This window comes from Alosa pseudoharengus, unplaced genomic scaffold (assembly GCF_046254945.1).
Source record: "Alosa pseudoharengus isolate Yale_2024_CS ecotype anadromous, Long Island Sound unplaced genomic scaffold, YU_APseudo_1.1 YU_APseudo_1.1_scf_24, whole genome shotgun sequence".
Taxonomy (NCBI): Eukaryota; Metazoa; Chordata; class Actinopteri; order Clupeiformes; family Clupeidae; genus Alosa; species Alosa pseudoharengus.
The window spans coordinates 21,049,707-21,064,171 of record NW_027468689.1 but is presented as its reverse complement, the minus strand read 5'-3'; the positions used below and the strand labels follow the sequence as shown (position 1 = coordinate 21,064,171).

General features: G+C 40.3%; 1 protein-coding gene across 1 annotated transcript in view; it reads left to right on the top strand.

Moving 5' to 3' along the window:
* Positions 1 to 215: 215 nt before the first annotated feature.
* The window catches only part of LOC143142504 (putative ribonuclease ZC3H12C), a 32,143-nt gene continuing 17,893 nt past the window's right edge, over positions 216 to 14,465 (top strand). Inside the window, exon 1 of the mRNA XM_076303429.1 lies at positions 216 to 493. The gene's annotated coding sequence lies outside the window, so the exon portion shown is untranslated. The remainder of the gene's footprint in view (positions 494 to 14,465) is intronic.

Below are 14,465 nucleotides of genomic sequence, written 5' to 3'. Positions count from 1 at the left end.
ATACGTATTGAGTTCGGTGTAGTGCACTTTTAAAATAAGTGGCAAGTGAATATAAGATTGTTATTGATTGTTAAAATTGCCGCTAGTCGGAGACAAGCGTGTGTGCTGGGTAGCCTAAATTAGCCTACATAAAATTACATTTAAGCTACGCTTGGCCGTTTTTTTGTTTGTTTTTTGTCTCCATATAGATAGGATATTTTTCCGGCTCTTAATCGTTTTTCTTGGTCACATTAATTACACAAGCATTGCTATAAACTATTAAAAAAAATCCCCTATGTGAAAAGCGTATCAGGTGAAGCCTACCTCGGTACAGTCGATCTTCACCTTGCACTGACAAGTGCATGTATCGGCCCATAGCTCTGGTTAAGCAGTCAGTTGCAACAGGGCTACCGGCTTCCCTTCCCTTCACATTTCGTGGGGGGAGCAATGGCAAATTGGTAAGGGAAGCGTGTCACAGCATATAGTACGCCAGCATCCGGAGATGCAGTCTACGGTACGTAGCACAAGGGTCTATTATCTTTATGCCAATAAATGTGTGAATTTGCATAACACTGGAAAATACCTTGTGAAATTAACCTTGCATTGCGAGACTGAAGGGTGTCGAATGCTTCCATTGCGGCCATTCGTGTTTCGTTGGCTGACTTAGCCACGGCATTTGGCTACATTTGTAGCACGAGCCTGCTGGTTTAGCAATTGTAGCTAAAGCTCAGTCAGGTCTGTTTGTAAATAATATATCAAATAATGCCGTTTTGCATGAACATAGGTATAACCAACACACGTTTCGGGAAAACCGCTAAGCCCAACATTATTTACTGTCTAGTGGTGCTGTTGATTTTGAGTAGGCCCAAGTTCGCAGCGAGACGCCAAGATTAACGTTGACTATTTTATAGTGAGGATGTGCATAACGGGGTGAGTTAGCATGATTTTGAGAGACACAATGTAGGCTACATGTATTTATAGAAAAGGCTGTACTGTGGAGTGGCAGGTTCAGCTATTGGTGATTCTTTTGCCTTTGAAGGTTTTTTTGGGGGCAAACTATTCAAAACCTATCCAGTTGCAGGGGGAGTAGCCTACACTGCACCTGTTTCGTGAAATTTTAAGTGACTTGTCTTCAGTTAGAGACGCAGGGAGGGGGAGCGAGAGATAATGAGAGAGGGATGAAACTCGGCTTTTGTGGGTGTGTTCGCGCGCGTGCGTCTGTGCCGAGCAGATGGCAGTTATCCAGAAAGGGTAACTGCCTTTGTGAGCCCATTGTGTGGTGGACGGTAGAGCCACACTTTCTACTTTAAATCACTGCCGTTTGCCTGAGGGCTATTGTTCTCCTCTCGGTCGCTTTTTAATGATATAGTTGTGTGCACACTCAAAGTATCCCACTCCCCACGGCTGGCTGTGTGACCTAAGATTCTTCTATCCTAGGGCCTTGCAGTGAGGTGTTGGCAGAGCTCAAGGCATTTACCAACCCTTAAAGAAGCAGCGACGATTTGCATATTGAGACCAACGATTAGGTTGTTATACGAAGTTGTCTACCCTGCCCTCAGTTGCCCTAGGCCTAAATACCAGTAGGCTACGTTTCAAATACAGTTTTTATCAGTCGTTTTGGTGCTTTTCTCAGATCAGAATGAAAATTCTCATAACTATTAGTTCAACCTCCACAACATTTAGTCATTTGTGCACATCATAGTAGCAATTTCTCCTTCCTCTGAACAAATTGCAAATAGCCTACTTTTGGACATGTATCAGTTGCTTTCATACAATTCTCTGCTGTTTTTTAACATTATTATTTGCTTATGTCATGTCAGTCAAAATGAACTATACTTATGAATGCTGAATAGTCGTTCCCAATAAAACTAATAGTCTTCATTTCATTGCTTGAGTCATTACATACAAAATTGTTGAACTAGTTATCAAATTCTGTCACAATGCTGTAGAATTGCAAAGAGTAAAAATGTACGTATTCAGTGTCTTGTACTCACTTACTCACCTAACTACAGCAATGTGTAACTTTACTGTAGTTTTCAAATGGCTGTACAAGTACTCTAGTGCTGTCTTGAGCATGTTCAGGTAGTGTCACCGAGTTCTGGCCTTTTTTTGCATTGGAAAACACTGAGAGAACTGTCATAATGAAAACATGACAAAGCCATTTGACTATCTTGGTCATAAACAATGGTGTCAAGACTTCTCATTTTGATGACACTGACAGTTTCATTGACATGAATACCTGCTTTTGAGGAATGGACTATCCATTTTGAGCAAGTGACGTGCTTTTGCAGGTCATCCACTAGGTTTTGCAGTTTGCACTAATTGTTTTGAGAATTGCACTAACTGCTGTGCAAATGTTAATAGTGATGTGAGAAAAGCACCAAAGTGACTGAGAAAAACTGTAAAAAACAGCACAATGAAAAGTATCACTTAGCCTAGGCCTACTCCTTTTGGCTGTGTGTGTGTGTTTATGTGTTTGTATGCATTTATTTACATGTTGCATTTTAGACATGTAATGCATTATTAGACCAGAAAGATTGAAATGTTGTGTATATTGCACAGAAACATTGGATAATATTCATACTATGCCTTCAGAATTACATAACTGTTTGAAGACTTGCAGCAGTTGTTTTTGATTGTATAGCACATTTAAATATGTTGTATGTCCTTGTCTGAACATATTTTGGTGATGTTTTGTAGCTCTATCCTATTGTGACAGCCTTCCTACATGGACTGGTCTTTAAGTTTGGATAGTTTAAGCAGAGAATAGACTAGAATTTCCCTCGGGATGATTAGATTCAACTCTATTGTCGTTGTGCAGAGTACAGAGACAACGAATGAATGAATGAAGTATCCTATTTATCCTATCCTATCTATCTATCTATCTATCTACAACCCCAAAACAGAAAAAGTTGGGATGTTGTGTAAAATGTGAATAAAAACAGAATGTAATAATTTGCAACTCTCTTAAACTCATATTTAGTTGCAAAATGACACAGACAACATATCAAATGTTGAAAATGACAAATTTGACTATTTCATGGAAAATATATGTTCATTTCGAATTTGATACCAGGAACATGTTTCAAAAAAAGTTGGGACGGGGGTAACAAAATGCTGGAAAAGTTGTGGAATGATAAAGAAAACAAAAGGAGAAATATTTCACAACTAATTAGGGTAACTGTCAACACGATTGGTTATGAAAAAGAGCATCCTAGAGAGGCAGGGTCCCTTAGAAGTAAAGATGTAGGGGTATTCATCACTCTGTGTAAACCTGTGTGCACAAATGATGAAACAATGTAATTTTAATGTTTCATAAGATTAAATTGTGAAATATTTGGGGAGTTCATCATCTACAGGACATAATACCATTAGAACATTCAGAGAATCCAGAGAAATCTTTGCAAACAAGGGAAAGAGCTGAAAAACAAATTGGATGGCCATGGTCTTTTGGACCTCAGATGGCACTACATCAAAACCAGACCTGTTTCCAGACCTGTCATTGTTGGAGCTCAGGAAAACCTCTGATAACCATTATGTGCACCACTCTAAAAAATGCTGGGTTATTTGTTCAACCCAAACGCTGGGTTGAGGCTGTTGGGTCATTTTGTTTGGTTGTTTTTACTCATATTGGGTCATTTCTGTAACCCAGCTTGCTGGGTTGATAGTTTATCACTGCTGGGTTGATAGTTTAGGGCTGTGCTCCCTCCTGTCCCCCACCTGACGTGGAGTACACTACCCAGCACCAGGGTGACTTCAACACAGCTGCATAGTTATTTGAAGGTTGAGAAAAAAAATCGTCAGGCAAGCAGGCATATTCTTTCAACCGTCAAGTCCAGCAGCTGTCAACATGCGATGGAATCAGGTGATTTCGGAAGGTATGTATCTGCTTTTATTTATTTATTTTTATTCATACGGATTTTAAAAGTCCACCCAGAGACATAGCTACCCTTCGTGATATCAAGATATTCTGCCTGCCATTTCGTTCAGCTTCAAGCAGGTTAGCAGGTGTCATTCCAGCTAATATTAGCTACTGTTAATGTTAAATCTACTAAAATACAGACTCATAAAAACATTCACTGGGTAGGAACTGCTGAACAGAAACAAAACGAACTTTTACAACGAACTACAATTAGCATACCAGCAGCTGGTAGCAGAGCCCGTCTACTTATTAGACATTCTCTGCTGGTAGGTAACGTTAGCAGACTTGGAAACTTTACGCTAATTAAATATGCTTCGTGGCTAACGTTTGTCAACTAGCTAACACAGTCAAAGTAGTCTCTTCACAACACGTAACTTACGATAATAATCATGCCAAACAACATCTTATTAAATCATTCAGGGTAGCCTCTTAAAAATATAGCCATGTAACTTACTGGGTGGTTCTTGGTGGTAACATTAACTTGGATTCACTAACTGAATAATGTGTTAACATTAGCTAGCTAACGTTAGCACTGCTGAACTTAAGTTTGTCAGCCTAATGTTAGGCTAATGGTAATGTTAGTGTTATCAAGCTCATCTGACATAAACGCACGTTTTGTAGGCTATTACCGGTATTATGTTTTAAACAACTCCATAATATTAGGTGGTCATGGTTTCCGAGTGTGTTATTGCTAATAATTTGTCTCCTGGTGGATTTTCATGTCTGTCAATATCATTCACTGGTAATGTTTCATGCAAGTCTTGATATAAAGTTCTGTAGGCTAACAGTGATTAAAATGCACTCTTTTTTTTCTTTGATTGACAGGGCTGACCCCCAAAACGGACTTTGGAATCTGCCTGCCTTCATGGAAGTATCACATGCATTTTATACTAGGCTATCTATTCAAAAATAAAAAAATAAACTATCAAATAAATAATTGTGTTGAACTGTTTTATTTCATTGCATGACTTTTGATGGCCATTTCATATAGACTGTTTATATCAGGCCTAAAGCTGTTAACAGAAGGTGTGACTTTTAAGTAAGTAAATACAAACTTTGAGTTATTAAAAGTTTGTACCAGCAGAGTATTTTAAAAAGCAACCAGTAGTTTTTGGGGATTTGGTTACATAACCCAATCATTACATAACTTTAACTAAACAGTTGTGTCAACATAACCCAACATATTGGTTAAATTTCAACCCAGTTGTTGGGTTAAATTTAGTAACCCAATTTGCTTGGTTAAGATAACCCAATGCTGTGTTGGACCATATTTTACTCAGCGGCTGGGTTGAAAACAACCCAGTTTGGGTTGTTTTCAACCCAGCATTTTTTAGAGTGTGCACAGTTTGATGCTCAATTCAAAAACTACAGCCAAAATGGTAACAATCAAAACAGGGCATAAAAAAAAAAAGGTTTGGTTCCTGTTGGTTGTCAGTTGAGGCCATGGGTCGGTAGGGATTTTTTTTTTTTTTTTTTTCCAGTGGCAGTAAGGGATAGGTAGAAAATCAATCCCACCAGGATTTCGCGAGGTTTTTTGAGACTGTTGCGACCTAAAATGCCTGGATGGAAGTTGCGGTGATTTGAGCTGTTTCTTGTGGAGAAATTGCGGGAGGAAGTGAAAATTGCAAAAATAGTTTAAATTTAGGGCAATTAAGGTTAGTAAGACCAAAATCACACTGATAATCTTGATGCTTATTAAAAAGGATAATCAAAGGTAAACAGTAAGGATTACAGAAAATCAAAGTAGGCCTACTTTATTTGTGAAAATGCTTTGACTGAGGTAATTCACAAAGCATTATAGTAGAACTGTCCAAAAAAGACAGTCACCTAAAGAGATGGCATCATGTCATATGTTTCAATACATTCATATATTTTGTCATTCATATTAAGTTCATATCTTTTTAATAATTCATAGTCTGTGGCCTGCATAATTACTAATATCCAAGTAAGTATCTAGTAATTTAAGTAAGTATCTATTGATTTAAACTATTTGACTACACTTCTGTTTAATGTCATTACATTGGTGGTGTACGTCTAATTGACTGCCTGCCCCTTTAAGGACGTGAGAGTAGCCTAATTACATTTCTGAGTGGATTGGAAGGCTTGCATCTCACTGTGTTCGGCTACGAGTGTAAATCACTTTTTGCATAGTGCATTACCATATGTGGATGCAAGTGGGAATGTCTTCTATGTCATTAGTTAAAATAAATGTTAAAAAAAACAACTCGAATGAAATCATTCTTGGATCATAGAAGAGGTAAATGTCTTGCAATTTTATTAATTTTTATGATTTTGGTAGCACTATTCAAACTAAGCCCACAAGCTAGCTAACATAAGCTTGACATAAACATGACATAAGCTAAAAGGACATATCCAGGTAAACGTTTGCCAATGGGTTGCATAGCCTACTCAAATGTCAGTAAAACAAGTAGGCCTTAATTAACTTACTTTCATAGCCTAGGTTAGCAACACCAGGTTGAGAGATGCAAGTAAGCAGATCGTTAACGTTAGCCTTCTATTTATTGTCATCAAAACTGCAGAGGAACGAACACTTAGGGCAGTCTTTGGTGTCATATGCAGAAGGTGCAGAAGTAAGTGTGCCATCTGGCTCAATATTCTGCGCGAGGGACTGTTGCGGTAGGTGACATTTCACAGTGAAACTACGATGACAAATTTGCTAAAAAGTTGCGGTGTTTGGACAAAATTGCGAGTGCCTTGGTAAGTGACGAAAACAATCGTCTTCGTGAACTGTGCATAGGCTACTTTGTAACAGAGAGAATACGCTCATCCCTATACATAACGCAAGGGGTAATTAATGTAATTATAGTTCGCCTTTTATTTGTGGATTTATTTAATGTAGCCTAGACTATTCAGTGTTATTTCTTCCCCAAGCTCATAAAAATAAATTTGGGTCGCACATAAATTGACAGGGTCGGTCGGAAATCGGAACCCAAGACATTTTTTTTTATGCCCAGCCAACACTGTATTGAGACATGATACAGAAAATACCACTGTCTTATCTGGGCCTAAGCTTGTTTAAAATGGACTGAGATTACGTGGAAAAAGGTCCTGTGGTTAGACCAATCAAAATGTGTCATTCTTTTTGGAAATCATGGACTCATCTGGGCTAAAGAGGAGAGTTCCAAGTATCCAACCCATCCAACTTGTTTTGTGCTCAGTTCAAAACCCAACATCTCTGATGGTGTGAAGGAGCATTAGTAGGCATCTTGCACATTTGGCAAAGCACAATCAATTCTGAATGATGTATACAGGTTTTGAGCAACACATACTGCCATCCAGGCAATGTCTTTTCCAGGGAAGACCTTGAATATTTCAGGAAAACAATGCCAAAATGAATTCTGCACATATTTAATCAGTATTTCTCCATAGATGATGAGTCCAGGTGCTAAAATGGCCTGTCTGCAGTCCAGGTTTGTCAAATGAGGTGCATAATGAAAAACATGACTTAGAATACCCCATACTGTTGAGCAACTGAAATCCTATATTGAGGTGTAATGGGACAACATTTCACTCTCTGGTCTCCTCAGTTCCTAAACATTTACAGAATGTTGTTAATTGAAGAGGTGAAGCAGCACAGTGGTAAACATGCTCCCGCCCTAACTTTTTTTGAAACATGTTGCTGGCATCAAAATTAACACATATTTTCCATGAAATAGTCCACATTTTAATTTCCAACATTTGATATATTGCAGCAGTTACAGGCAGCCAATATCATTTTGACCTTTACATTTGGGACTCAACATTCTTGCTTTAGGCACCTTACCTTTTCACATGAAGATTGAAATGATTGTCAGTGACCTTCAAAGTTGAGCCTCCAGTCTGTTCATGTATGGCAAATAGGGGGGAGCTCCGATGCTTAAATGTGGGGGAATCATGGAAATATTTCTCTTTGGCTTTTCTGACACTTTGATTTAATCAGTTGGCCTCAAGCCAGCTTGACTTTTACATAGTTTAGCCTATTTAGTTATTTTTGAGACAGACATGCACACCCATCAAAGATATATATTCTGTCTTTCTTTTAATTAGGATATTACTATTGAATTGACATGAGGCTATTTCTCTAACTATTATACTTCTGAATCTTGAAACCATTTTCTATACTAAATAAGATGAATGCTTGCAAAACCACCTTTTCAATAGGTTCCCTTAAGCTCAGGATTTTATATGGACCATATATATTTTTTAATTTATCACACATTGTTGTAAACATCTCTGCTTAAACCTAGTACAATGTGAGTTGGAGAAACCGGGTTGCATATGCTTGATGAAAGTGATCTCCACGCTTGCTCACAAACACACGTGCACACTAGGGATATAACGATTACCAGTATAATGGTAAACCGCAATAAAAATGTTGACGATAACAATTACCGTTTTCATTTCAAATATCATAATTATTGTGGTTGATTAGCACGGTGTGTAAACCGTGTGTTTAATCCCTCCCAGCTTCATCCGAGCCTGCTTTTGACATACAGTAGGCCTGGTACAATGAAACAAAACTGGTACCCTACTAATTCTGTTGTCTAATTGATGGTTTTAACTGGGACTCGGATTAGGCTCCACCTGATTTTAAAACATTTTCACCACAAAACGTGCACTGTATCATGTAGCCACTCTGCGTCTTTCTATGTTCGCGTCCATATTAAATCCATTCCTCTCATGTTATCAGGAGAATACAGTAGCCTAAAGTTTTATTTCGAACATTTAGTTTGGTCTCACTCATTGGATCCAAATAACAGAAATAGCAAGCTCCAAGTCATGGTAGTTAAGTTAAGCTATATAGCCAATTAAACATGACCAAGGAAAAAGTGAACGGGACACTTTTTGAAACTATTTCAGCCTGTGTAGGCCTATCAATGCTTTCTGAACATATTTTTAAAAATACAGCGATAATACCGAAAACAGTGATAATTTTGGTCACTATAACCGTGAGGTTAAATTTTCATACCGTTACATCCCTAGTGCACACAAAGTTACCCCTGCTAAGATGGGGCAACAGTGGAGAAGAAGAATGAAAGAAAGAATGTGAAAAGACACAGAGAGATGTGTGTGTGTGTGTGTGTGTGTGTGTGTTATAGTAGTGGGGTACATGCCGGTCTCCCTTAGACGTGATCATGGCCTGACGAGCAAAGGTCCGAACAGGAGGCGTACTGTCGTGGGCTTGTCACAATGGGCCGTGGCGGGCCGGTAGGATAGTGGGCTGTCTGCGCGCAGCCCAACAGCTGGTCTTGTCCCACTGGGGACCCTCAGCCATTCTTGCGCTGGCCTACCAGAGACCTCTACCCGGCCCCTGAGCCCTGTTCTCCCCTCTGCCTCTCCCCAGAGACCCTGTGCACATGGCAGCGAGTCTGTCATCACACACACACACATGCATATGCACACATACAGAGCCCAGCGAAGAAAGCTGAGGCAGCAGGCTGTTACTAAAGTCTGGTCACCCTTCCTAAAATACCCTAGTGTTTGAATGTCCCCTCTACTCCTAATGCCCCAAGTGATGTGCACTATTGAGTCTTGCAGTGTTAACACCAAAATCCTCTGTCTGGTGTTTGGAAGTGCACTTGCTGAAACTACAGTAATCCTGTTTGCTTGTGCCTGCATGTTTCAGGTATGAAGTGTTCTCCTTATGGAGCAGCAGATGGGTTTATGCACACTATGTACACCCTCTTGTGTTGTTCCTCAAGAAAACAAATGACAGTTTAGCTGTGTCTCAGAAGGGGCTTATGAACAACATGGTATTGTCAAAAATGTAGCTTTTTTTGTATTATAATTTAAGATCCAATAACCCTTATGCTTAATGCCTCATTCAGTTGAAGTATGTTTAACAAGATTGACAGGAAAAGCATACTGATGTTTTAAATGCTCTTTGTGAGGTGTGGACTCATGGTCAGTTTCAGCAGTCAACTGGCCTAACGTCTGCCATACTGTATACCCCCAGCCACTCACTCAGGGTCTTAAAACGGTGATCATGGACCTTTTGCCAGCTGTTAGTGTACTTTTTCTCTCTCTTTCACTCACATACACACACACACAAACACAATCACACACCTGGACGTGGTGTCTCCCTTCAGGCAGAAGGTGGGGCGATCCCCCAGACTGAATGAAAGAGTAAACAGAGGCGTTGAGGAAGAGGCCAGGAAGGCCAGGCAGGACATAAGGCCTCCTTCTGCTCGTCCTTTCACAGCAGAGAGGGCTGCTGCTAAAGTGGGATTAGCAACTTCATCCCCCCGTTTCTCCTCCCATACCTCCTCCCACTCCTCTCCACTTCAGCTGCTCAGTCTGTGGATAGTTAGATGGAGTTAAATAGACAGATTGATCGATAGATAGGAATAAATAGATTGATACATAGATAGATAAATATAGTTAGAGTTAAATAGATAGATTGATAAATATAATTAGATAGATAGATAGATAGATAGATATGGGTATTTCTATGTTTCCTATTAGATTAATTTCACCTCGTCTATGCTTTGGTATTGCATGCTCTTGTGTTTTTATAGTGGTTCCTTTTTTGGGTTATTTTTGTTATAGGAAAGCATTAGAGTCTAGAGGTCCACAATGATGTAATGAGAGTCTGGCTAAAATACAGGGTCACATTAGTCCTTTATTAACCCTGTTCTATTGACCTACGTTTCCACATCAAACACATTCAAACGTAACTTGAACATGCAACTTGAAAATAACAATTTCATGTATTGACATTTCCATGTATCTGGGATGGCTACTAACGCAAAAACACTCAAATAACAAAACCCATTCATTTGTAAATGGACTGCCTAGGTCCGAAAAGACAGGAATGAGCCTCTTCCCTTCATGATGTCAAGAAGAGAAGCCTGTTGAATAAAACCAACTAAATTTGAGCTAACTGGACAAAGTCTCTGTGCACGATTGAATAATGAAACGGCAAAAGTTTGCTTTTATCCCGCAAATTTGGGACCAGTTACCAACATTTCGAAGCAACCCCATCAATATGCTTGTGTTTGCAAAGGAACCGAAGCAAAAACAGGGCACTCTAAACAGGGCTCTTCAGACGGTTCAAAACGGTGTTGTGGTGTGTCCTCCTTTTGGTATTTTGGCCAAAGTATTTGTATTAAGACCTCAAGAAGCTAATACATTTGTGGAAAAGGGGGTACATTATGTGACCTTTAACAACCAAAGATGGCTTTCAACACAGAAATCATCACAAAATTATTTTTGTCAGATATTTATTTTGGGTAGCTGTTGACACAGTCGATGGAGAAATTACTCTAAGAGACTTGGAGACCTATTAGAAAATTAAGAACATTATACACTCTGTAGTCTTTATGCAATATCTTTTATTGAGCCCTTAATAAAATTTACCAAGGAGGTGTTTTATATATTGAGGGTCCTAAAGCTTCAGTGTCGGAGGATTTTGGGGTGTAAGGTGGCTCGCAGCATTTGGTGTAAAAGCACCTGTTTACTTTCAGGCCACCCAGCAGATGGTGGCCAGAGCTCTGGACCCTCAGGGGACCGGCCAGCTGAGGCTCAATTAGAGAGTCACCACAAGTCAGCCAGCATGCCCTCACTGCCCCTGCCCTAGTGTCAGCCAGGCACACGGCCCCTACAATGCACTCAGTCCCCTCTGGCCGGTGCAGTCGCTCGCTGTGAATGGACTGAGTTATGGCTCCCTTCCGGCAGACTTTTCTTTCATCCATCTTGTGTTCCAGCACAACGTGCTGAGCCTGCCTGCATTCTTCAAGTCATTCTAGAGTTCTGGAGGTGTGTAGTGGAGGTGAATAAGCCTGAGTTTAATCTCTGACAGCCAGGCCACACTAAAGGCAAAAAGGCCCAAAAAATATACTTAAACATTAATATAAATATACTTTTTTCAAATGTACGTGCCGCTATCATGCCTGGTGTAGCCAGTTCCATTGATTACTATGGAAGTTAATTGTTGCAGCAGATACTCCACGGAATGCCTCAGTTATGCCTGGTGTGGCCTGCCTGTGACTCATGCATTCTACAGGAGCTGAAGTTCTGTTGGTCAACGGTCTCAATTACGGTTTCCACTAATGGCCTCTACTGAAAGAATATCACATTGGACTCTCTCACTGGGTAGCACATATTTAAGAAAGTAATAGGCCTAAACAGTGTGAATGAGTATGTAATGGTTTTAAAAATACTAAATTGGATGACTACCATTTACTTTAGCATTAAATTAATTTTAAGGTTTTATGGCCATGCTACATATGCTGTAAGGAAGATCAAAAAACGCTCAAGTCAACATAGTGCAAACTCTTTTCCTCCATCCCTAAACCCAATCACTGAAGTCATGCCTAGCAAACTACACACCCAAAAGAATCCTTTACCTTAAGTTTCCAGTCATTCACTGCAAGGTTGGTACTTTAGGTGACTGCAGCCATTACCTCCAGACACTACAGTACCATGTGTGATTGCTTCTTCTTAGTTTTTCTGCTGGTCTCTCTCACTCTGAATCAGACCTACTTGCATGTCAGCCTCTGTTGAAAATTACATTGAGCTGCAGGAAGCTTGCACTACAAAGGACAGCAGGCCAGACAAAAGCAGACGACCAAATCTACTTGATATGCATGTAGGATGGCGATGGCCAGAGTTTGTGCCTGCACAGACATGGGGAACAATCATTGACATTTCATGTCTGTCAACATATCTGCTGTGACGCTTCATGTGGTTGCATGATTAGTAAGGCTTTCTGGGCCTTCTCAGCGTTTCTTAGTCTTCTGTCCTGACATGTTGCTTCTATGCAAATATTTTTAGGTGTGTCTATCCTCCTCTCGTCACACTTCTGTCCTCAGGTGCTCTATGAAGCTGTAAATAAAATATCTGAATTCATAGTTGTGTAGAATTACGTTCAATTAAGGTTATGAAATGAAAAGGCGACTTGTAGAGGTCTGACATTTAACATGGGCTTGTGGAGTCACCGGCATCCCTCTGTCTTCAAATCCCCCCCAAGAAGCTGGCATTTTAGTAGAAGTGTGTCTCAACAATGAAGATATCTTTTTTTCCTATAACTGCTGAGAGACGTGCATTGTTTGACTTAAATAAAGCTTTTGCTCTACATCCCTCTTCTGCACTAACACCCCCCCCCCCAACACACACACACTCGCACCCCGTACCCTTTGCCCCTGCACACTCTCCCCATTCTCCCTATTCTTCCGCCACTCTCCCCATCTCTTCTCTCCTTTTTTTTTCAGAGAACATGCAATGCTTTTAACATAATTCAGCTCATTGTTTACACGCTACCCCCCTCCACCAACACCCCTCCCCCCCCAGCCGCAGACAAAGGGGGCCGAGCCAGCACAGTCCCTCAGCAAGCCAGGTGTTTCCCACTGCCAGCCACCTCTCTAATGGCTAAGGCCTCGTGCTGCAGCTGCCTACTGACGTTCCCCTTTGTGTCGGCCTATTGTTGGGCCACGCACCCCTCGTTGATTCATGGGCCAGTCAGGGGAAGACCCCCTTTAGAATGACGTGCGGTAGCTTATCTGTGGATCCCTGTGTGTGTGTGTGTGTGTGTGTGTCTGAGAGAGAGTTCCATTGTGAGGTCACTGCGCTCCCATTGGTCAAGTTGCATGCTAACTTTAATGGGGGAATGGTAGACACTGAAGCTCCATCTGTTCTTGCAGTCATTGTTCAGCCGGCTTGCCTGCAGTACCAACAGTCCTTTTCAGGGTGGACTAGGCTTAGGTGGCCCATGCCCTGCAAGCTTGTGCGGTTGTGTCTGGCGGTGAAAAGCTACCTTTCTTGGCTGTGTTTTGTGCAATTCAAGGAAGAACCTGGACCAATTTGAGGATCTAATATCGTCTTGTTTGTCTGGTGACTTAGAGAAGACAATCTGTGAAGTAAACCAATCACTTCACTGAAGGCTGGATTTGGTAGTTTTGTTTTTTAACAAGAGCACTTATAGAGGACTTCCACCCTTAACACTTTTTGACTTGTTTGAAGGTGAGTCGTTTTTTTATTGAATTAATTCAGTGCCAAATAAAGTTTTGTTCTCTAGTTTAATTTGCTTGTAAAACTATTTCCTCATCTTAGTTTTTATAGCCTACCTGCCATATTTGAATGATGCATTAGCATTTCCCAGATTGATTGTCTGCTGTTTTTATGTATAGCCTATATCATTACTGCTCAATAACTCAATATAACTTATTTTTTGCTCGAGTACAAGTAATTTGCGTACGTAGAATGCAATTCAGAATATGCAAACAGTAAGTTCTGTTGCCAGTATTGTGGTATGTGCAATGATGTGTAAGGATCTGTAGATACTACAGACACCGCATCATCTCATCCGGCCACACGTTTCTCTGTAGTTCCAACTGAAGTATTCAGTCCCTCAAGTTTCAGTTGACAGGAAGAGGTTAAAAAAAGAATGACCTTTTTGTTACAATTCAGCACCACTTTGCACTTCAAACTTCTTACCAGCCAACTATGATGTGCACAAGACATGCATGAGTGCAAGATTACGGCATTATGTTCTAGAACTATAGCGATACAGATGAGATTTTGCAAGTGAAACTACCTGGTGAATTCTTTTTTTTTTTTGGGGGGG